General features: G+C 46.5%; 1 protein-coding gene across 4 annotated transcripts in view; it reads right to left on the minus strand.

Moving 5' to 3' along the window:
- The window catches only part of LOC122387612, an 83,194-nt gene that overhangs the window by 42,050 nt on the left and 17,012 nt on the right, over nucleotides 1-24,132 (minus strand). The window lies entirely within an intron of this gene.

Consider the following 24,132-nt stretch of genomic DNA (forward strand, 5'->3'; position numbering starts at 1 on the left):
GTGGTGCGCCGGTGGTTGCATAGAGTTTTTACTGTGGGAAAGAATTATGGATTATGTGAGCGGAATATGGATCACACCGACCGGAGGTGAGCCAAACCTGGTGCTACAGCGACAATGTAATCAGTTATCAGGGACACCAGTGCGGCATCCAGACAGAGTTGAACAGCAAGTCTCATTGCTGATCCACTGAAATATCCGCAATATTTCCTTGTCGAGTTTGGATAATACATTAAAATCACCTCCATCGCGCTACTGGCCTGCCACACACGACCCTCTGTGTGCCGTCAGCGCCCCCGCGTAGACGGCGGCTCACCGGCCCGGCGGCGGCGGCGGCGACGGCGGCGCAATGAACCACTCCTCCATCCAGGCGGGCACGTCGGCCGGCCGGTCGGCGGACACGACCACTGCCGGCATGGCGCGGCCCGCCTCACACAGCTCGGCGTCCGACCCACCCACACAGTCCACTCGGCACCGACTTCTCCGTCCGGCGCCAACACTGACCCAATGCTCGGCCGCGCGCCGACTTTATACCCGCTCCCAGCCGGCAGCGTCACTCCTTCCACCAGAATGTTCTCTCGTATGGTGGAATGTTCCTGAAGGAACACATAATGACCCCACATGACCTGACTTGTGACGTCATAAGCTGGACTCTGAGTGACCTGAGGTCATGACCCATGACGTCATTACAGGTCACGGTGACGTCAGGTCGCGTCATATAATGACGTCACTGTCATGCCAGAGGACGTGTGACGTCATTCGGTGCGGCGGTGGGTGACGGCACGGGCCGCCGTACCGCACCAGGCCGACTGAGCCGGGGCGGCAGCGCGCCGTGGCTGTGCAGTGTGCACTGCCGGTCGGCACAGGAGAGCCGCGGCCGACACGCCGCGCCCCGCACCAGGCCCTGTCCACACTGACACTCCACACGGCCTCAGCTCCGGTCGGGCCTCGCTAAAAACACAAACACGCACATTTTGGCGAAGCTGTACCTCCGATACTGCTGAAGGCTTCATGTTTTTTGAAAATACAGTCCACAGCAGAAGTAATGTGTGGTTTCAGTCATGGGTATGTTCTGCTTCTGAAGCCTAGGAACGATTAGCCAGATTGCAACGATACTTTAAATGTAGCTTACATGTATCTTCACCCTTGCAGCTACAACTTTATCTATTGACGTCTTCTTTTCAATCAGTCCGCATTTAAAAATCGTCGGTCAAAGCCATCCGTTGAGATTGGTAAAACCACACATTACTTTAGCGATGGGCTGCACCTACTCGTTGGGACCTATCTGCCACTCATCCCGCGACTTTCTATCTCTGCTCCTTCCCGATTATTGGGTGGGCATATGTATGTGGTCTAATGTAGGTCGTGTATAGGCTAGTTAGGACGGTTCTTGGAGGAATTTTGCTACAGGATATATTGGTCCAAGGAACGTGTTCACGGTCCTTACTGTGTTATTGACGTGATGGTGAACATGCAAGTCAGTGGAAAGCGTCAGTCCTAGATGTTTGTGATGTGTCCATGTTGGCAAGTCTTGTCCTTCAAATAAAAGCGATAGATTGTGTCTGTCCTGTCTGTTTGTGAAGCTAAGTCGCACTGTATTCTTGGCGTTAAATGTAATGGCCCAGTCCTTTCCATGCTGCCTGATAGCGTCCAAGTCTTTTTGAAGTGATCGTTGGTCGTCTGGATTGTCGTGTAAGTGAGATGAATACAGTGAAGTGTCGTCTGCGTAGAAAAGGACATGTGACCTTTATAGTTCTTTCGACACGTCTTGACGAGAGGAACACGATGCTGGTAAAAGAAAGTTCGTGCAAGATTAGCGTCATAAGTTATTGCAGAAAAATTATTCCCGAAAAATCGGGAATAATTTTTGTTATTAATTATTAACTAGAGGTACAGGTTTACGCGATAACTGTATGTTTTGATATGTATGATTAACGGATGCATTAGTTTGGGTGTAGAAACTAGAGGGGCCAGTGGCAGGGTCTCAGGTCCGAAGGGCCCCTGCGAACACAATGGAAAGGGGTCCCGAGGGGCCCATTGGCAAAACTTTAGGCCCGAAGGGCCCTTTTATAACCAATGGAAAGGGCCCAGAGGGGCCCCAGTAGCAAGGTCTTAACTTCGCTTGACGGGGCCTCTGATAACTTGACGAGGGCACTCTAAGCAACAGAAAACCCCTCTGAATACACGACAGGGTCCCCTGAGTGCATGGATGGGCCCCTGATCGCTTCACGGGACCCTCTAAGCCACAGAAAGGCTCTCTGAGTACACGACAGGGCCCTCTAAGTGCATGAAGAGGCCCCTGGGCGCGCGTGACGGGTCCTCTGATGTACAGGAAAACTCTCTGAGCAAATTAAGGACCCCCAAGGGGCCCCTGACCCCTTAGCCAGGATTTTCTTCAGGGGGGCCAATCAGACCGAAAGGGGCCCATGTGAGCGAAGGGGCCCACATTTTCTTAATTTCATGACGTAGTTATTTGCTTAACTACCTTAAAATTACGAACGGCCCCTGCGAACCCAATGGAGAGGGCCCCGAGGGGCCCAGTGGCAAGGCCTCAGGCCCGAAGGGCCCTTTTATAACCAATAAAGAGAGCCAAGAGGGCCCTAGCGGCAAGGTCTCAGGCCCGAAAGGCCCCCGCGAACCCAGTGGAGTGCCCCGAGGGGCCCTTGCGCTACTTTTATTGTACCCCTTACCGTACTTATGACACCGCGATGGGGGCCCTTTTGGGCTCCAGGGGGGGAAGGGCCATGGCCCCTATGGCCCCCCTTGGCTACGCCCCCGGTGTATGGTGAGAAGAACGATAATCGGTGAGGAGGGCACTGTAATGGGAGGGGGGCGCCGGCCATGATGGCGCTTTACGGTGAAAAGGGCGCTGACAGGTCAGGAGGACGATGTATGGCGAGGAGAGCGCCAGCAGGTCAGGAAGGCGCTGTATGGTGATGAGGACGCTAATGCTATACATTGCGGAGGGCGCCGACTGGTCAGGAGGGCGCTGAACGCGAAGATGTCGCCGACAGGCGAGGAGGGCGCCGACAGGTGAGGAGGGCACTGCACGGTGATTAGGGCTGCGACAGATCTGGAGGGCGCTACGTGAAGAGGGCGCCGACAAGTCAGCAGGGCGCTGTATGGTGGGGAGAGCGCCGGCAGGTCAGGGGTGAGGTTGATGCTATACGATGAGGAGGGCACTATACGAGTGAAGAGGGCGCTGACAAGTCAGGAGGGCACTGCTTTAAGAGGAGGGCGCGGACAGTTGAGGAAGGCGATGTACGGTCAGGAGGCCGCCTACAGCTCAGGAGGGCCCTCTACGGTGAAAGGGCACCGACTTGTCAGGAGGGCGCTAAACGCAGAGGGCGCCGGTCTGGAGGGCGTTGCATGATTAGGAGGCCGCTATACAGTGAGGAGGCCGGCGACAGGTCAGGAGGGCGCTGTACAGTGAGGAGGGCGCTATAGTACGATAAGGAGGGCGCTGACAGGTGAGGAGGGCGCCGACAAGTGTGGAGGGCGCAGACAGATCAGGAGGAGGATGTGTGGTAAGGACCATGAAGGCGCCGACTGGTCAACCCAGAGGGCGCCGAATGTGAAAAGCGCGCCGATAGGCCATAAGAGCGCTGAATGGCGAGAAGGGCGCCGACAGATCAGAAGGGCGACGAACAGACAGAAGGGCGCTGAAGATGAGGAGGGCGCTAGATGGTCAGGAGATTGGAGGTGGATATCCGGCAGTTCAGGATTGTGGGTGCATCTTCACCCACAAAGAGATATAAAACTGTAAACCTGGGCGCCAGTGCCGCATGGTGTACCGCAATGGCTTACCGTCGAGGGCGCCTAGAGTGCTGGACATTAGAAAGGCGCCTTCGGCGCCCCGAAATGATCGTGGAAGGCGCAGTCCAGGGCGCCTTCGGCGCCCTGGATGAGGGCGCCTGCTAGATTTGGGAGGGGCTAAAGCCCAGTATGCCCCCCTCCCTTGGCTGCGCCCCTTAGTGTCAGGTCAATTTTGCGACCTCAATTTTACTAAAGTCAATGAGAGAAAATTGAAACGCTCTTCTTGTGGCCGAAAACACATTCAAACACCGTGACACAGGTGAACATGAACACTGAACCGGAAAATTGTCTCTGTGACCCCTTCTATGCCCCTGAGGTGATATCAGGTCATGACATGACACATCTCCAATAGTTTGTACCATAATTTTAGGCAGAAACATGCTAGAGCGCAAAAAAAAAACACCATGAATGTGTTCAGCTCAACGATACCATTCGAATGACAATGCAATATGACCTTTTCCGTGACCTCGACCTCGGGTCAAATTTTCAAATTGACCTTTTAAGGCCAACCTATAGTTCATTCGACGCGTCTAGACGAGACAAACGCAATGCCGGTAAAATCAGCGTCACACAAGTTTGGAGTCAAAAGTTTTGATACAAAAACCTTTTCCGCAAAAACGCCAACCTGGAGGCTAAAACGGTGACCTTAGGTCAAATCTGAGAACATTTTTCAGAAAAAGCCTTAGAAATAGCTATCGAATGCGCTTTCCCGCAGCACTGTAGCTCTATTGGTTGCCGACTTATGCGCCGATTTGTGAAAAGGCAAGGCGGCTGGCAAGGTGAGTGAGGGTTAGGCAAATATTCACCTAGACCTGGGGGTACTCAAAAGATCGGTTCTAATTTAGTGATGATATTAATTTTAGAAATATGAGATAAAGCGATGATATGTTGACCTCTCATGTCGCTGGATGATCCGTCCCATCTCATTTCTATTCGCGCAGAATTCATCGAAACATTTCACAGAACTCATGAAAACATTGACGCGGAAAACTCACGCATATACTTCACTTCACTTCGTGCCGGTCGATCGAGCCGAGCGGACGTGCGCCAATTTTGTCTCGTGAAGACTTGGGTGTGGTCGGTGTGGTGATTTAGTGGTAGGCCGAGGATATTATAGGATTAAAATAGTTTTTTTTTGTCTCAAGGCTATTAGAATTGTTAACGTAACCTTTGACTAGAGTTTAGACTTCTCACTTTCAAACCATTACTTGTTTGCAGTTCAGCATAAAGTAAAGTAGCATCTGCGCATAGAGGTGCCATGGAGGAAGGGGATGTTAAGAGACTTATTCAGGAAGCTGTTAAGGAGGTGACTAGTGAGATGGAGGGAGAGATGAAAAAAATATGGGAGGAAAACAAAAAAGTGAAAGAGGAGATACAAAAACTGAAGGATGAAAACCAGACACTGAAAAAGACCCTAGCAGAACTTGACCAGGCCTTAGATGATGTGGAACAGTACAGCCGCAAGGATTCCCTGATCTTGGGAGGTGGAGGCTTTCCGCAAGCCATAGCTGACCACTATGAGACTCCTTCTGAGACTCGTCAGCTGACCAAAGCCGTGATCGAGGAAAAACTAGGAGTAAAGCTGAAGGGACAGATATCTGCTTGCCATCGCTTAAAAAACAACAAACGTGTCATCATAAAATTCCAGGATCTGGATGACCGCAATGCGGTTTACGAATCCAAATTCAGTCAAACACAGACAGCACAGGCAAGGATCACCATCCATGAAAACCTGACAGCCAAAAGATCAAAGCAGATCCAGCAGCTGGGTGACATGTGGGAGGCTGGCCAAATCTGCAACTATCATACCAAGAACGGCGTCATCATGGCACGCAAAACCAGAGACCAGAGATACATCCCCATCCGAGCCAACATGACCAAGGACGAAATCATCCAAGCTGTGGAACAGGCCCCAAAAAGAAACAACACCCCACAGTCATCCAACCAAAACTTCCTTCGCTCCCAGACCCTGAACAACATCCCATCAGGACGAGTTGCTGAGCAGAGGGCTGACCTTGAGGAGTTCGTGGTCACTCGGAACAGGAGAGGTGGCAGGGGTGGGCGTGGTGGACCTGGACAGAGGGGCTCTGTTTAAACCACTGATGATCTTTGAAGGACTGGCACTGATTAAAAAAAAAAAATATCTTAGTTAACTAGCCAGCACTTGTGCTATCACTACATCTGCTCAATGTCACTTGACAGGGAATCTCTTTCAGCTGTGCCAAACCTATTCGCAACTTTGGTAAACATCATTGGAGAAAGAACTTTGGCTTAGCATATAAACAAACAATGCAATGGTTTTTCATAAATGTCCCTGGACATGCTCCCGCTCACACTGCCAGTGTGTTATTGGTGTGGCGTGGGAGCATGTGAGTGAGTGTGAGTGTGAATGAGTGAGTGAGGCTGCACGTCTGCCTGATGCAGTTAGTGCAAACAAGCCCAAACTCTACAACATAGAGCTTTTAACACAGAGCATCAGGGACATGTAAATAAATTTGAGTGCAACCACTCCTGAGCACATTGAAAATTATGGAGTTTCCACAGCAAAGACTTGCTATGGCAATAAAACAAAGTTCTGCCAAGGAGCAGACTGAGATCTGATGAACAGGCTGATGGTCATTCCAGTTATTACCCTCCAATGTTGGTTTATCTTAGTGGAAACTGAATAAATATGTTGAGACTAACACTACAATGTTGCTCAACAAGTAAGCACAGAGCAATTCCCCTGACTGAGCAATACAAGTTTTAGCTGAGTGCTGGTATAAAAGAGTATTGTAAATATTTATAAAAGCATGAAATAGCTTTTCCTTCTATGATCATTCAGGTGAAATTGATGAGCTATGCCAGGGACCTGCCTGCTTCTCTTACCTCAGGATGTTCTTTAAAAATAAAAAACAGGCTATCCCCTGCTCACCAGCATGTCTCAAATCATCAGCCCCCCCCCCCCCCCACACACACACACACACACTGACCTACCTTAAGTCCCTTGTCCTTACTAATGTTTAAACGTGTCTCAGCCTCCTCTGGTGAATGTTTGCAATATCATATGCATGTCCATTTTTTTTGTGGCTGATTTCATTTTGATTTGAATCAACCGAACACATGTCACCTTAATGCAGACATAAACTTTCACCCAATGAATTAGCCTCAAACAAGTTTGAAACGTTGAAATTAATATAAAACACATTCAATAACATAGTAAGGTATTGGTATTACCTTTCTTCTATCATCTCCTGCCAGCCACTGGTACCTACACACCCCACATTACAATTTACACACGAGACCTTGGCTGGTACTACAAAACACGTGCTCCCCTAATTTACATATTCCTTATGAATGGGTAAAACGTATTTCGTCATCCAGATTTGTCTACTGGCAAACATCACTTTTATCTTTCCTTTCACTTGGCTCATTACAATTGTTTGGCATTTTGTGATAATACTGAATATAAAAGCAGGTTTTGAATTTTCATAAAATACCTTGGAAAGATTACTGCCCAAATGTTGAATTATTGTAGTTACAACAAGAGAAACAAACAAATAACACAATACAATTATTCCTCTTCCTCAGAGGCACCTCAATCAGTAGTGCTACAAACAAGTGGTGATACGCGTAGTACATTTGCGCGTAGTTTTTCTTATCTATCGCGGTAACTGGTACGCTGGCTGACGAGTCAACCTTATCTGATCTTTATAATTTAACCTTTGATCCCTTCATAAATGATATAAGCAACATATCCACGACTCATTCCCAATATGATAAGGTCAGGACCAGCTGCAAATTTCATGAATGTACCAAGGTGAGAAGCCTGAACTGTTTTGAAAATAACATTTCTATCATCCATATAAACGCACGTTCCATGGTAAATAAACTTGATGAAATTGTAACATTGTTGGCACAAATAGACCAAAAGATGGCATTTGTATGCATTTCAGAGACCTGGCTCAATCCAAAAATAGAAAATAAGTTTTGCTTAGGGGATGAATATATGGCTTTCTACAAAAGCAGAGAAACTAAAGTAGGAGGGGGATCAGCAATTTTTGCTTATAACAAATATTTCACTGGCATCCAAAAGATAATACTACATGAATTCAAAACAGCAGAAGTAGTTACCTTACAGGTAACTAATGGAAACAAGCCATCTTTCCTTATTTGTCAAATTTATCGACCCCCTGATAATGAATGGGAATTTCTTCTTGAAATGGAACAGTTTCTTTCCGCCTTAACTGCACTAAACATGATTGCATTCATTGCAGGTGACTTCAATTTTGATTTATTCTCAATTAATAATAATTCTGCAAATGAATCATTTTTTACATTGATGTGCAGTTTTGGATTTTTGCCAACTATCTCTAAAGCTACCCGCATTACCCCAACCTCAAGTACTCTTATTGATAATATCTTCACAAATGACTTGTCTAAAATAGTAGTACCAGGGGTAATTGTAACAGACCTTTCAGACCACCTTGTAATCTTTACAACTGCAAATGTTGAAAATAAAATATTAGATAAGAAGGATAAGGAAAGAACAGTATTTGATTACAATAAAATTGAGCACCTGAAGGGCCACCTAATAGAGAGTCTTGATGATCTCACCACTCAAACAGATCCTGAACTGGCCTGCATACCTACAGATTATACAAGCATACAAGGACGGCATTGCTATGTGTTCAAAAACCATAACATGCTCAAGGAAAAATAATTTCATAAAAGCATGGATGACCCCAGCTATACTCTGTTCCATCAATCACAAAAACAAAATATTTGTGAACAAACTTAAAAATCCTAATTCATACAATATAGCACAATACAACAAATATCGAAACTGTCTAAATAGGGCAATTACAAACTCAAAGAAGGCCTACTATGAAGCAGAATTTCAAAAAAACAACAGGAACCCCAAAAAGACATGGGAAACATTAAATGAACTTCTAAAACAAAAAAGCAAATGTGATATTTTGCCAGGTGAAACACAAAACAACACTGAGAATAGCGGTCAAGAAATGATGTCAATGGCTGAAAGTTTCAACAAATTTTTCACAGAAATAGGGGAAAAGTTGAAACAAAATATTCCTTTTAACAACACAAATCCCTTAGCAAATGTTCGAGAGACAGAAGGAGAAATGACTAACTTTTCTAGTGTCACTGATGATAAAGTGGAACAAATAATTAATCAGCTTAAAGATGTTGGTGCTGGAATTGATGGAATCAATTAAAAAATATTGAAACATTCTTACAAACCTATCCTTTCAAAGCTTACTTATTTCTTCAACCTATGCCTCTCAACAGGAACCTTCCCAGATCCCTTAAAAATAGCATCGGTGAAGCCAATATTCAAAAGTGGAGATCATAATAGCTTATCTAACTACAGACCAATAAGCATTTTGCCAATAATTTCAAAAATATTAGAGAAGGTTATCCACTACCAACTGACAGACTTTGCAACAAGCAGACACATTCTCTCAGACAATCAATTTGGATTCAGGAAAAATAACTCTACCTACATGCCAGTCATGCTTATTCAAGACTACATAACTGAAGCACTGGAAACTAATAACATTATAGCAGACCTGCTATGGAAAGAAAGACACCTGTGTTATAGAAAGACACCTGTGTCTTTCTTGACCTTTCAAAAGCATTTGACACTGTAGAACACCAAATACTACTAGAAAAGTTAAACAAAATGGGTTTTCGAGGAAATATTCTAAAAACAATCAAATCATACTTAACAAACATATTTCAAGTCGTACAAATAGAAGGGGTCAAGTCAACTGAGCGAGAAATAAAAATAGGAGTGCCGCAGGGGTCAATTCTTGGACCACTCCTCTTCATTCTATACTTAAATGACATTGCAAATCTTCCAATTGAAGGGCAAATTATGTTGTATGCAGATGATACTGCAATATTTTTCAAACATAAAAACAGAGAAACACTTCAAGAAATAACAAATGCAGCCCTGTCAAAAATATCTGAATGGCTAGAAGCAAATTACCTCACAGTGAACCCATCAAAAACATTTCTCCAAGTATATTCAAAACGGAGAACTGCTGAAAAGTTAAACATTTACATTAGAAACACAGCAGTAGTTGAAATGAAAACAGTGAAATATTTAGGAATCCTTATTGACTCTGACCTCAAATTCACATCTCATATCAGTAGCATATGTAAAATTATCAGCAGAAACATTGGAATGATTGCAAGAGCTAGACGCTTTATCCCAAAACAACAGCTCATTCAATTATATTATTCTTTGATTTTTCCTTACATCAACTACTGCTGTTTCATTTGGGGTTCCAACTATGAAAACCACCTTCAAAGGCTGGTAATTCTGCAAAAAAGGTTCATGAGACTAATTGAAGGTATTTTCCCACCACAAAGTGCTACCCCAATATTTAAAAAATATAGTATTCTTAAAATTAAAGACGTAGCCAAACTTCAAATAATGCTTATCATGCATAAGTACATAATGCAGGAATTACCAGTCTCTGTAAGACGATTACTTCATCTTTCAACTGACCCTATCCATCAGACAAGAAATATCCATCATTTTCAACCTGTTTTTTCAACAAAAAATTACAGGCTCTACTCATTTCCTTGCATCGGACCCAAACTCTGGAATGACTTAATAGCTAAAGATCTTCTATTAGAAGAAGTACCTCAATCAAAAAACACTTTCAAAAAATATGTAAAGAATATCTTACTTAGTGAGTACTAAGCAAAAGTACCTACTTATCAAAAGTTTAAGTGAAGTATTAGCAAAAGTATTAGTTAAGTAATCCTGGGTACTAAGTATCCTCATAAATATACCTATAAATGAATATGAAAATATGTTAAATCTTACAATAAGAAAAACAACAAGAACATGATAATAAATAGCAATGCATACCTAAATAGCGTAATACACACGCTTACCTAGTACTTTTCATACAAAGTGCTTAGCATCTCGACAAGTGGCCCAATAATAAATGGACATATTGGTGCATTTATTATTGGGCTAGGCTGACAATGATGTGTTGATAATGTAAAGGGGCCCTGACACTTGCACGGTTTTGTGGCACGAATTGGCACGAATCGAATCGTGCCCGTCCGCAAACTAGTCGTGAACTGACGCGAAGTGTGCGTTAACTCGTCGTGACTTCGTGCCATGTCGGGGCAAAAACTTTGAAATGTTCAAAGTTTTGGTCACGACAAAATTTCGCCACCGGATCGTGAACTATGCGCAAACTGTTCGTGAACTCGTCGTGAACTCGTCGGGACGGTGCGGGAAGTGCGTAAACTATGCGCAAACTATGCGAAAAGTATTCGTGAACTCGTCCTACCAGCCCGTGTCAATGTGTGGATTTTGGCTTGCTTTGCAGCGCGAAATTTGGGATTGTTTGGTGTTTTTCCGAGTCGATTGGACGCCTAGATGGGAAGTAATGACCGAAAATGTATTTAACGGGTCATTTCAGGTCAAAGAGGTCAAACTAGGTCACACGGACTCATGTTAGGTCACAGAGGTCAAATTAGGTCACACGGTGTCAGGTTGGGTCACAGAGGTCACCATGAGGTCACGATGGGTCACGCCAGGTCGAAAAGGTCAGCCAAGGTCACGATAGGTCAGTCCAGGTCAAACTGGTCACATTAGCAACGGTCAGGACATTTGTGTCACTGGACGTCACGGTGGGTCTTGCCAGGACACGGAGCTTACAATCTTACATTAGTGAATGGGAGGTCCCATTTTTATATGGCATGCCTAAGTCGGCACAAATTGCGCAAACTTGTCGTGCCAATGCGTGAAGTGCGTAAACTATGCGCAAACTATGCGGAAAGTATGCGTGAACTCGTCGTACCAGTCCGTGCCAATGTGGACACTGGTGGGCACGCATTCGTGAACTATTCGTGAAATCGTCGTGAACTGGTCGTGCACTAGTCGTGAACAGTGCGGGAGCCATCCCAGTTCGTGCACGAAAATGGCACGGCTTGCCAGGACAAAATCGTGACCAAAAGTCGTGCAAGTGTCAGGGCACCTTAACCTATCTCTGTGATTATCAACACAGGAGATACGTCCCCACTCAAATGGAGCGCCGGACTTGAAGGGGTCCATCAGCAACAAGCCCTGCTTAGCTGGTGGGCCTTAGAAAGTCTGGCTGTTGACCTGCGCTCGAATTGACCAGAAATGTTTCCCCACTGGATTGCCATTTGCTGATTTTTCTTCTAGGAGTGAAAGGCTGAATGCACTCTACTAACCAATTATGTATGCATGTATGAATGACTTCTTTCTTAGATGTAGTAGAACAGTCATCCGCTGCTTTCAGCAATGACTACTTTGGCTCTCTTTATTTATTAACCGGTTCCCGCACTTCTTTTGCTTACTTTGTTTTTTTTTTCTCAATTTTCCTAGCTGGGAGTGCCGCGACTTATCCTTTTTTATTTTTGTCTGGTGTTAACGTAAGGTGCTGTGAGTCGCTGGGCTGAGGGCGGGGGCACTCCTGGTCACCTAATAATGGGTGGCGGAGTAGTTCGAAAAAAAAAGAAAAAAAATAAAAAAGGAAAAAAATATAGGATCCCCACGGCATATCCTTTGACTGTTAAAACACCCCTTTATTATGGCTTGTCCACGGCCCAAAAAAAAACTTTGTGTTTGAAGCCCCTTTCACCCTATACCAAGATGTTGCATGATCAAATACTTGTCGTGTATGTAATGTACGGGCATTTTGGAGTCGATTGGTATGCTTTTTGTTTTCATGAAAGCGAAAAAGTTTTTGGGATGGTTGGGATGGTGAGAGGCTAGACCGGCCCGAGCGCATACAGTGCGCCGGCGGCCGGCTACAGGCTACGTCTGTTGACTGGGCCGGTTGACAGGTGGATGGGGCGGGGGCGGGGGCCGAGTCAGCCGGCAGCGCGCGCAGCTGCCCTCGGCCGCCGCGCGTATTTACAAATTGCAACCGAGCTCCGCCGTAGGGTATTTTATTTCCGCCGTAGTGTATTTCACTTGGGGTATTTTCTACCATACATCTGCCTGAGCTTGGGGTAATTACAATTTGTCGGCGACGTTAAAAAATGATGCACCTTTTTTCGCAGTATAGGTTATCGCATGTGCATATTTTTGCCTTTTGGTTGCGCTTTTCCCTCGCTCGTATAGGGGGAGGGGTTGAACGGACCCCATCGGTTTTTCGTGAGTAACTCGCGTAAAAACCGTCCGATCGCGACGAAATTTTCAATACCCCTAATTCTATCGATTTTACACCTACCCTGAAAATTTCATGACCCTGACCCAAATGACCTTTGACCTGTGACCTATTTCTCGAGACCATGTTTGGCCCGAATCGCGATTCGGCGTATGTCGGCTCGCATTAGCCGCGCGTTTGCAGTCTTTACGTGGTTTCAAGCGTTGAAACATGTGATATGATGCTGGTCCCATGCATTAGGGTGGGTATCAAGGTCACCTGAAGGTCAGGTCAGCTCAGTGGCGGCGGAAGGTAATTTTGGATGGGGGTGCAAAGTTTTCTCAAGGGGCCCCTCTGGAAGTTTTGGGCCCCCTTCAGTTTTTTTTTTAGTGATTTTTATTGACTATTTATGAAAAACGAAGAGTTTGGAAAACTCTCCCCATACACACAAGTTCTGTAAAAGGTTTGAAATTGCAGTGTACCTACCTACCTGTCTCAAATAATGAAAGCAAAAAGAAGCAAATGCAGCTAGTTTTTATCGGCTAATCTTTTAGTCTAGCCACCACCCACAGCGTCTCAAACCACTTTTTCTGGATCCGCAGTGGACCATTGAGGGCCCTACGAGACCGTTCCAAGAAGACCGTGTTTAGAAGCCCCTTGGAAACCGACCACATAGAGACTCCTCCAGAAAACTACATGACTCCCCAGACTGAATGAGCCCTCCGATCAGGGTCAGTCCCTTGAAAGTTGCTGAAAGGTTTCAGAAGGCAGTATAGGCTCGAAAGTCTTTTGAGGGCTCTCAGAAACCGGCATCGGACCCCAAAAAAAGCCTGTATATGGAGGCCCTCCAAAGCCGGGATGGAGGCCACAGGAGCCGATGTTTAGCCTAAAGAGCTGGTATGGAGGACTGAATAGAGGAAAGGGGTCTCAGTGGGGCCTTCAGGGGCAAACGTTTGAGCCCCAAAAGTATGTGTGGGGTCTTAGAGGCAGGTAGACCCCTGGGGTATGCACGGGGTCCCAGTAGCTCGCGTGTGAGCCCTAACCTAATATTCGGCTGGCAGCTACTAGAACCAGCATGGGGATTCTTAGAAGCCGCTTAGACCCACATTTCATGGGTCATGAGTCCCAAGAGTCGATGTAGGGGCCATAAAAGCCGGTGTAGGGCCCATGGCCCCATAAGTTCTGACATTGAGACTCTCAGAGGTCGGCGACGGGGCACCAAGAGCAGATAAAGTGCCTCAACAAGCCGACATGGGGCCTGAGAATCAGTGTGGAATTCCAGGAGCCTGCGTGAGCTCTCGGAGACCTTCGTATTTCGTAAGGTCCACAAAGGTCGATGGATCATCTGAATCTGAACTCTGCGGGGCCCTCAGAAGCCAGCATGTCTCCTGGCACCTGCCTGCGTTGAGTTGAGACCCTCCGAGGCCCTCGTAGGGTTCTTCAGAGGCCAGCGTTTGCCCTTGAAACCTTCGTTAGGCCCTAGAAGCCGTCAAGAGGGCCCTCAGAGGTCAGCATGGCCCCTGGAGCCTGCCTCCGTCGAGGCCCTCAGAGGCCGTCGTGGGACCCTCAGACGCCAGGCAGTGTGGGCCTTTGGAGCTTGCGCTGGGTCTTAGAGACCATCGTGAGGGCCCAGAGAGGTCGTCGTCAGAGCCCTCAGCCCCTCAGGGACCGTCCTGGGGTTCTCAGAAGTTGTTGTGAGGGCCTTTAGATGCCTTCGAGAGGATCACCAGAGGTCGTCATGAGGGTCTTTGGCCATATTGAGGGTCTGTATGGGTCGTCTGAAGCCAAATGGACCATCAGACTTGATTTGGGTCTAGGGCCGTCACAAGGGCCCTCAGAGACCGTCGTAGAGGCCCTCAGAGGCCAGTGGGGCCCCTGGAGTCCTGTAGGACCCTCAGCGGTCGTCCTGAGGGCCCTTAGTGGTCGTTATAGGGCCCCAGGGGACAGAGTTCGTCGTGAGAGCCCTCAGAGATCATCGTAAGGGCCCTCAGAGGCCGTCATAGGGGCCCTCAGAGGCCAGCGTGGCCGCTGGAGTCTCCTTGGGGCCCTGGAGTCTCTGTGGGACCCTCAGCGGTCGTCATGAGGGCCCTTAGTGACCGTTATAGGGCCCCAGGGGACAAAGCCCTCAAGTGGGAGCCCTCAGAGATCGTCATAAAAGGGCCCTCTGAGGCCATCGTGGGGCCCTCAGATACCGCGTGGAGCACCAAACGCGGCTCGGGACACTTCTAGCCGGTGTGGGGGCCCCAAAGACTAGCATGGGGCGTTCCTGACCATAATTGGACATCCCGGATGATTCCACATCAGTGTTCGTTTCCCGATCACTGGTTTTCAGGAGAAATGTATTGGATGGTGCGACGGGCCCCTTGAACGGATTTTGGGGGTGCAAAAAGATATGTTTGCACCTCCATGTTTTTCGATGGGGGTGCAGCTGCACCCCCTGCACCCCCTATTCCGCCGCCACTGAGTCAGCTCAATGACCTTTGATGACCTCGGTTCACTTTTTCGAGTTTTACATGTTTCTAGGCTAGTTTTTGGAGCTGATTTCGAATTTAGCAACCATTTGAACATTACAGGGGGTGTAACGAAATTATCCGGACACCTTTCTTCCCGCTGTAATTAAAAAGCAAAACATTCTGGTACTTTTTCTTTTAACTGAGCATGTAGCCACCTTTCATAAAAACACAGTGGCGAATGTTCTGGAGCATTTCAGCCACTGGATTCTCCAGCACATTGGCTTTGATGCGGACCAACGCCCTCTAAACCTGTGCCTGCGGTTGGGCGGTGCTTGTGGCGGGCGTCTCTTCAGTCACCTGCTGAACAAGAGCCCACAGGTTTTCGGTTGAATTGGGATCGCGACTTTTTCCAAGTCATAAGCGTTAGCCCAGAATGATTGAAGGTTCTATTGGCATCACTTCCCGTTCTTTTAGCGACTTTTAAGTAGCGCGCCGCCCCGCATGAAGACAGCGTGGCTTGAATCAGGCACCAGTGCGCGTTCAGAAACCGAGTCCTCCTATACCGTCTGGTTGAGCGTCTCCAACCATTCATTGGCCAGTATGTGGCTCCGGTAATACTTGACGTTGGTGGCGGTATTTTATGACACTATGTCCTATTGGAGCATCGCTAGGCAGCTGAACATGCTCCAGTTCTGAATATTGTCCGGATGTTTGACGGCGGCGAAGGCCAGCAAGTTCGAGCGGCTGGCCGCCCATACATGGCCGATTTGACGGTTCAAAGGATAATACAGCTCGAACGGCTACCCATCCAACCAGACCACCTCACCCTTATCTTTCTTCAACCACTTGGACGCGATCTGGCGTGAGGCGGAAGGTGGTGAACTGGTTATTTTCCCGTCAGTTTCGTTGTCTTTTTCAGTTTGAAGGGCACTAGAACCAAGTTAAAGGGCGGGTAGCAGTAAACATGATATGGGATCTCTTATTATCTGACTTGGTAAGAATTCTAGTCAATCTGCGGATTGATTGGTGCCGTTTTCTTGCCGCTATCTTGATGACTCTCCTCACCACTTGACAAAGGGCGGCTTTTGTGGTCGCGACCGGGCTGAGTCTGCCACCGAAGTCCCAGCTTATTACGCCTCAGGCAGATGTGCAATTGGCTGCTGCTGATGTCCAGCTGCTGGCAGACCAGCTCCTGGCTCATGACGCCGTGGATGCCGCCATGCAATTTTACCACGAAAGGAGATATTGTATCCCTTTCTCGCAACTGCCTTGGACGAAAACTACCATGTGAACCCGTCTGTGAATCGACTCCTACTCAGAGCAACAGTCATATGACAAGGTCAGGTCACTGCTGAGTTGAAAAACCAATAGCAGAGTCATGTATTCATCCAATATTCCCACTTCTAACATCAGAGAGGATTAGGAAACTGTAGAAACAGATATGGCGAAAAAATAGATGACCGGATAATTTCGTTACACCCTGTACTGAAGTAGTTTTGGTGCCTTCGTAACATGTTACGAAGCTGTCAGAGAAAAAATAGCGTTCTGCCCCTCCAACTTTTGCTGATTTGTAGAACTTCGTTGCTTAGCAAACCACAATGTTGTTCGCATTGAGGAGCTTTGAAATGTCTGTGTAATTCAAAATGTTAGTTCTGTAATTAAAAGAATTGATTCAGTGTTGCACATAATCTAACTTAACAACCGAGCATTGCAGGTTTGACGGCTTTTTGCCCCACCACCTTCCCTGGAAAAGCTTCACCCTTGCATATGGGGCAAAACATAAGCGACAAAAACACAAAACAAGACAGATAAAAAAACAAAACAAAATGAACTCATTACCTAATGAAGTTCAGTCTGGAGCAAAAACATAGGTAATAGGTATCTATGTCAAATTAGAATGAAAGATTAAATTAAAATTAACCTGACCAGGCCTTACGGTCTGACCTGGTCCTAACCGCCTTACTTCACCTAACTTAACCCAATTCAACCTAAGCTACCACAACACCTGCAGAGGTATCTTCCTGGAAAATTACGCCCAGGGAGGTGTCCAACTTATTGGAATATTACCATGATTGTTTTTGTTGTTTTTGTTTTGTTGTTTTTGCGTAGGCCCTCTGCGCATTAGGTATTGTGTACACTGCCATGTGCACCTTAAGGGAAAAAAGTGACTGGTGGTACATGACAAAGGGTTGTGCAACTGTGAAGTTCATGCCCTTGGTCTTGCTGGTGCCAAATGCCTATAGCTATAGCAGGTTCAGTGAGGGTTGTAGACATGTTACATACACTGTGCATTGAAGATATTGGCACAAAGTTCATCCATAATTACTATGCTTAACACCTAATGTAAGAAGCAACATAAATGCCCAGATGATACAGCTCTCTGGTCAACATCACACAAATTTATTGATATATTTTGCAGGTACGTATTTACATTCATAGCAATTACTTTCGACTTGATTCAATAATTAGGTGCTAGTAAGCTTGTAAATGACCATATATTAAATCATAAAAGAACCTTCTCGTGGCATTCATAACATACCTTTTTATCGAACAAGTACCTATCTACCATGCAATGATTCTAGATTTTGTCCGCAATCCACCTATATCTCAACTGACACATTGAAATTGAAATACCCTAACAAAACCTAGAACTGTACATAAGAAGAATGCAATACGACAAGAACTATGAAGTTCTGAAGTTATTCTCACATGCTGGAATGTTGAAACTCTACTTTTGTCATCCATTTCCAAGTTTGATTGAGCCATCATAATACAGAACTGTTTTCGCTCTTCAGTCATAAGCTTTTGCACAAATCTTGAATTTTTACACATCATCTTGAACCATGCTCCAGTCTTTCCAACAAGGTACTATGGAACATCAAAGCAATTTTGATTTGTTACAACAGCTTCAGATCATGATAGGCTTGAAGTTCCAGTTTGTTACACCATTTGCCAGACAAACCTCTACAAAATGTGTATCAATTCCCAAACTAAGCAATTGATTATATCAGTATTTGCAGTTTCCACACAATGATTCATAATATTATTCGATTTTTATATCAAGAAACTCAAATAATCCACAAATTGTTATTGAAACACTCCCACTTCAAGAGCTCACAGCGGTATATAGGGCCTTGCTCACAGCAATAACAATACAAGTTCAGAAGCAAACAAACATTGCGCCAGATTTCGTATGAAACGCGCCATCATCCTTAAGTTTCTACCACAGACGGTAGTTCAACCGCAGCCGTAGTGCAAAAACCCCTGCCCACCTTACCCCACGGCGGAGCTCGGTTGCAATTTGTAAATACGCGGCCGCCGCGCTCGATACGGACCGCGCTCTCACGTGGCCGTCACGTGACCCGGCCGTCACGCAGCGGGCTCCACCGAAACGTTACGTAACACCAAAACATGGCTGGCCGGTGGGCGGCTGGCTGCAGTGGCTCCTGGCGGCAGGCCGACAACCACAAGGAAGGAAGGCTGGCTGCGCCGGCGTGGCCGGGCCGCATATTCGCCAAGTGCATTACACGAATCGGCCGACCAATAGTGTGCCTCTAAAGTGACGTCAACGTAGCGTCATACATTCGGTCCTTGCCCTTGGTGGCGTCTTTTGAAGCTAGGTTTTAGGTTTGCGATATTTAAGCTGATACATTCATGGTCGCCGTGGCTAGCTGGTTGGAGTATCGGACTGGTGATAATGGGGTTGGTGGTTCGAATCCACTCAGCGACTTCAATTTTCCTGTCATCTGTCATTATACGTTTTTTGGATACATTTGCAACGCGTGCACCTAAGAAATCAGAGGTATTTAAGTATTCTTCTAATGAACATGTTGCATAAGAGAAATGTTTGCAGTCCAACCGATCGGTTCGGTTTGGGTATTTTCCAATGGTTTTTGGTTTGTATTTGGTTTGGTATCGGTATTCTGATTCTAATGCATGGTTTTCGTATAGAGCCGCCGCAGCATGGAACGGCCTGCCGCCGGAGGTGAAGGCGACTGGTTTCAGGAGACAGCTGGTGCAGCACTTTAGATAGTGACTGACAAGTGTCAAGTGACATGACTGATTTTAGATATTTTATGCATGCTTTTGCGGGTGTTGCTTTATATTGACGTGTATATTGTATGTGTGGGTGTGCGTGTGTGTGTGCGTGTGTGTATTAGAGATGTCAATCGGATACCAACTTTTTGGTATACCGATACCAAACCGATACCAACTTGGTATTTGGTATTTCAATCCTAATGTGGTTGGTATTTTGTTGGTATTATGAACCCTCACTAATGTATAAGAGGCTAAGAAATTGGTAAAAAGTTGGTATTTGCCTCATGCTTCCAAGTTGGTTCGGTTTTGGTATTTCCCCACGGCTTTGGTTGGTATTTGGTTTGGTATCGGTATTCCAATCTCCTGTAATTGACATCACTAGTGTGTATCATGTATTGACTGGGCCGTAATAGCCACTTGTGGACAAGCCCTAAATAAACGAAATGGTGCATACTATGCGAACGTAGCCAATGGAAAGACAAATGGTGCTGGGCGATGGCCATTGCTCAATATTTGTCACTGCCAATGGGTGATAGCACGCAGCTTCTGCTGGATATGACAGGGGCGGCGCTGGCCTTTTGAAAGTAGTTGGGCACTTGCCACTTGGTAAGGGTAAGTACCTAAAAGTAGCGAAAACTAAGATGAAAAGTAAAAAATCGCACGCTGGTTGGCACGCTCAGCCCCCGTTCACGAGCCTCAGAATTCCTTTACCGTGACGTCATCACGGCGCATGAATTTTCCTTCACCCATAGAAATGCATGCAAAGCATGGTGTGTTTCAGGCGGGCTAAGGAGAAATCTAAGGCCTACATGTGTTCAAAAGACGTACCACTAAGCCAATGGATTCGTCTCATTACGATAAATGGGGTTGAAATCGAAACATTCGGCCTATATTTATCTAAAATGGGCCAATCAAATGGTCCCTGCAACTCATAATGAAGGATTTCCTCTGCGTTGAAAAATTTGTTTCAAGTGTTTTTTCATCAGCGACAGGGGAAATCCTTCATAATTCCTACCAGATTACTACCATATTCCCTCGCATTTCTGTTGCGCATTGCCTCACAAATCAGAGTTTTGTGAAGTTTATATTAATTTAATTGTCATATTTTGACTGATTTTGGCGATTTTCAATTATTTCAACGCAGCATGGATCAGATAGCTCTTATAGTTTGCTGAAGAATGTGGCTTTTGCTTGGTTATTTTCAAGTTATCTGTGATTTGGTGCGCCGTGATCGTAGCATTATACAAATTATATAAACTTTAAAAATTGAATCAACTTTTGAAGTGAAGTTCACATGAAAAATCAAAAGTTCAGCATAATAATTGTTTAAACCAGGGATGCGGAGCCGGAGCCGGAGTCGGAGCCGGAGCCGCCGGAGCCGGCATATTTTGCCCGGAGCCGGAGCCGGAGCCGGAGCCGTGAAACAATATAGCCCGGAGCCGGAGCCGGAGCCGGAGCCGCCAAAAAAGGGGGCGACTCCGGCTCCTTTTTATTTTTTGAAGAGGAAAAAATAATTGACCTAGTTCGGTTTGACAGTACAAGGCAGTAAAACATATGGTACTTACGTCATGGGCCATCAAGTGAATGAAAAAATCCGAATATCCCCAGTATCCCACAGTACGCAAACAACTTCCTGTTTGCTCTTCCCCCCCCCCCCCCCACGTCTACTGCATCCCCAGAACATGAGGACCAGTCATCAGGTGACGGCCATTGTTTTCAAACCAGTGCAGTGCAGTGGACTGCGACTCCCAGCACCGTCTCATCCCACACACCCCCCACCCCTCACCCCCCAATGCAGCCGAGACGGGTGTCAGCTTACGATGGTTCACTGAACTCCGATTCGCGGCGACTGCGTTTCCAATGCCATCGCTTCCTAGCCCTTTGTTCTGCCAGTTCTCTCCGAGGTGCGTTTGCGCGGGGACGCGGTGAGCCGGTCATGGCAAAGAGTAACGCGTATAACCAATCCAATTTTTCTTCCACCCGTATTTAATTGATTGCGTAGGGGATGTACTGAGTCGGAGCCGGAGCCGCCGGAGCCGGAGCCGCCGGAGCCGGACCATTTTACTCGGAGCCGGAGCCGGAGCCGGAGCCGCCATAACATTTCACCCGGAGCCGGAGCCGGAGCCGGAGCCGATTTTTTTCTCCGGAGCCGGAGCCGGAGCCGGAGCCGTCTGAAATTTCCACGGCTCCGCATCCCTGGTTTAAACATAATGATGCAACATGTGTCTCCCAGATGGAACTTATATTTCAATTGAAAACTGAAAATGGAAAACAGAAGATGGATCTGCGGAGTTACTGAGATCACAAGGTGCTCTTGATTGTTGGTAATTGAAGATCTTGAGAGAACTTGTGAATCTGCATACCAGTCCTGACTTGCTTGATTGTTTAAAACTATTTTAATTCTCATAATTGTGTAATGTGTAGTGACTGTGCACACTGCGCAGCACATGTGCGCAGAAATGTGCAGGTGGCTGGTAGGTGGGTTAAACTTCGGAGATGCGAATTTGGATGTCAGTTACAAAATTAATGGTTATGCCTTGTAGAGTAAGCTCTGCTGTTTTTTTTTTGTAATTGTCTTTTTTACATAGGCGTAGGAACAGGGGGGCCGGGGGGCCATGGCCCCCCACTTTCGGAGGTGGGGGGGGGGGGGGCCAGCAATGTTAACTGCCCCCCCCCCACTTTTGCTGACTTTAGTGTCTGTCTCTACCTACCACCCGGTACCCTTAACACCAAGGGCGCACACAAGGGGGGGGGCACACGGGCCCGTGCCCCCCCCCCCCATTCGAGTTGGGGGGCCCAACTCGAAGGAAGGGGCCCATTTACAACGGGCCCTCAGATGGTCTCAAAAGGCCCTCAGATGGCCTCGAAGGGCCCTCAGTTAGCGTCATAGGGCCCTCATCTGGTGTCAAAGGGCCCTTAGATGGTGTCAAAGGGCCCTCAGATGGTGAAAAAGGGCCCTCAGATGGCCTTAAGGAGCCCTCAGATGACCTCAAAGGACTCTCAAATGGCCTTAAAGGGCCCTCAGACCTAAGGTGACCTCGGTGACCTTGGGAGGTGAAGAGTATGCATTTTGTTTACGATTCGCCAAACAATGCATAATACATTTGCTCGTTGAAAAAAGATCATCTATGTAGTTAATTGAAGTATTCGGTGATATGAAAAGGCTGTGGCATTCATTATTTAATTTCCTCAGGTTGAGATTATTTAGATCCAGTGTTAGGTTCCTTTGCGGCAAATGTGTTCAGAATGTTGTCCTCGATTGCAAAATATCTCATGTCTGATCAGTCACTATTCCAGTTTCTACTATCCCTTTCCGTAATAGACGCATTCCAGACGACAGTGGCATTAATATACAAAGATGGACTCGTTTTAAGTTTTTTAGTCTAAAAATAACGTATTCCTGTTTAGGTCTTCGTTGTCAATTGCCACGAGTGGCTTAAATTGTTACTCGTAAGGAAAGAGCCTTGCTCCAATACTGAGTAATGTTTGTGTCAAAAGTGGAAAGAAACAAGTATTCATAGGGACTGTGATTTTGGGCGTTCATGCCTACCGTTTCCGAATCGCCACGACCAGTAGCGGCGGAATATCCTCAATTAAGGGGGGCACTGCCGACTTTTGGTCCCATTCTTTCCATGCAACGCCCATAGGGCTGATGTTAAAATGCCAAAGTCAAAGGGGGGCACGGTGCCCCGTTGCCCTCCCCGTTCCGCCGCCTATGGCCACGACCATGATGGCGATACCCGAGTACCTACAACCAGGCACATAGTCAATGGAGGGACGACAGGGTCAGCCGTCTCTCCCTGGAGATGGACCACTTTTTTTTGTAAATGAAAATGTGTTCCCCTCCCGAAAAATAGTGGGCCGAATCCGGGGACTTTTCGGGTTTTGGTGGGGGTATACCCTGGGCTCCGGCGAACTACAACCCCAATGAAAAACAAAAAGTTCCACCTCTGCACTGGACCTCGCATGCGGGTTGCGAGTTTGCGGGTTGAGTTTGCTTGCATAATACTAATTCATAGAGTGATTAGACCATTCCCTTATGGTAACTTCATGAATGCAGTGAAGCCGGTACACCTTCAGAAAATTACATATGGTCGCAATACCAGCGCAACGAACCAAAATTCGACTCCAACGAAAAACCCGCAAACCTCGCAGAACTCGCAGACCTCGCAGCGAGGAAAATCGAAAGTTGATAATAGTGAAAAAAAACATTAAAATTGGTAGAATGCATGTACGATAACCATGCAATGCATGGACAAGAACGCTTATAAAAATTCCAAACGATTATGGAATAACATAACATTTAAAAATTGTAAACATAGTTGGTAACCTGGCAAGAAATGCTTTTCCGTGTTTCACAGAACAATGGTGATAGGCCTGAAACCCCGGTCTGGCTCATTCGATGATGATGATGATGATGATTTGGGGTTTTTGGGCGCCCGGACTACAGTGGTCATCGGCGCGTCTGTCGAACGACCGTGAAGAGAAGTATAATTGGAAACCATAAATTGGAACTGACGCCAGCTATGAAGGGCTAAAACGATGGGTGGCCGCTTTGCCCCACTCTCCCCTACCGAGCATTCTGTGGCAGGCAGAATGGTGACGCATTAGAGGAAGTTGTCTAACTGAAACACGCAACTGCGCGGTACTCGCTTTTGATCATACACCTCACGGTTCAC

Source organism: Amphibalanus amphitrite, unplaced genomic scaffold (assembly GCF_019059575.1).
Source record: "Amphibalanus amphitrite isolate SeventyFive unplaced genomic scaffold, NRLGWU_Aamphi_draft 000292F_arrow, whole genome shotgun sequence".
In the NCBI taxonomy this organism is placed as follows: Eukaryota; Metazoa; Arthropoda; class Thecostraca; order Balanomorpha; family Balanidae; genus Amphibalanus; species Amphibalanus amphitrite.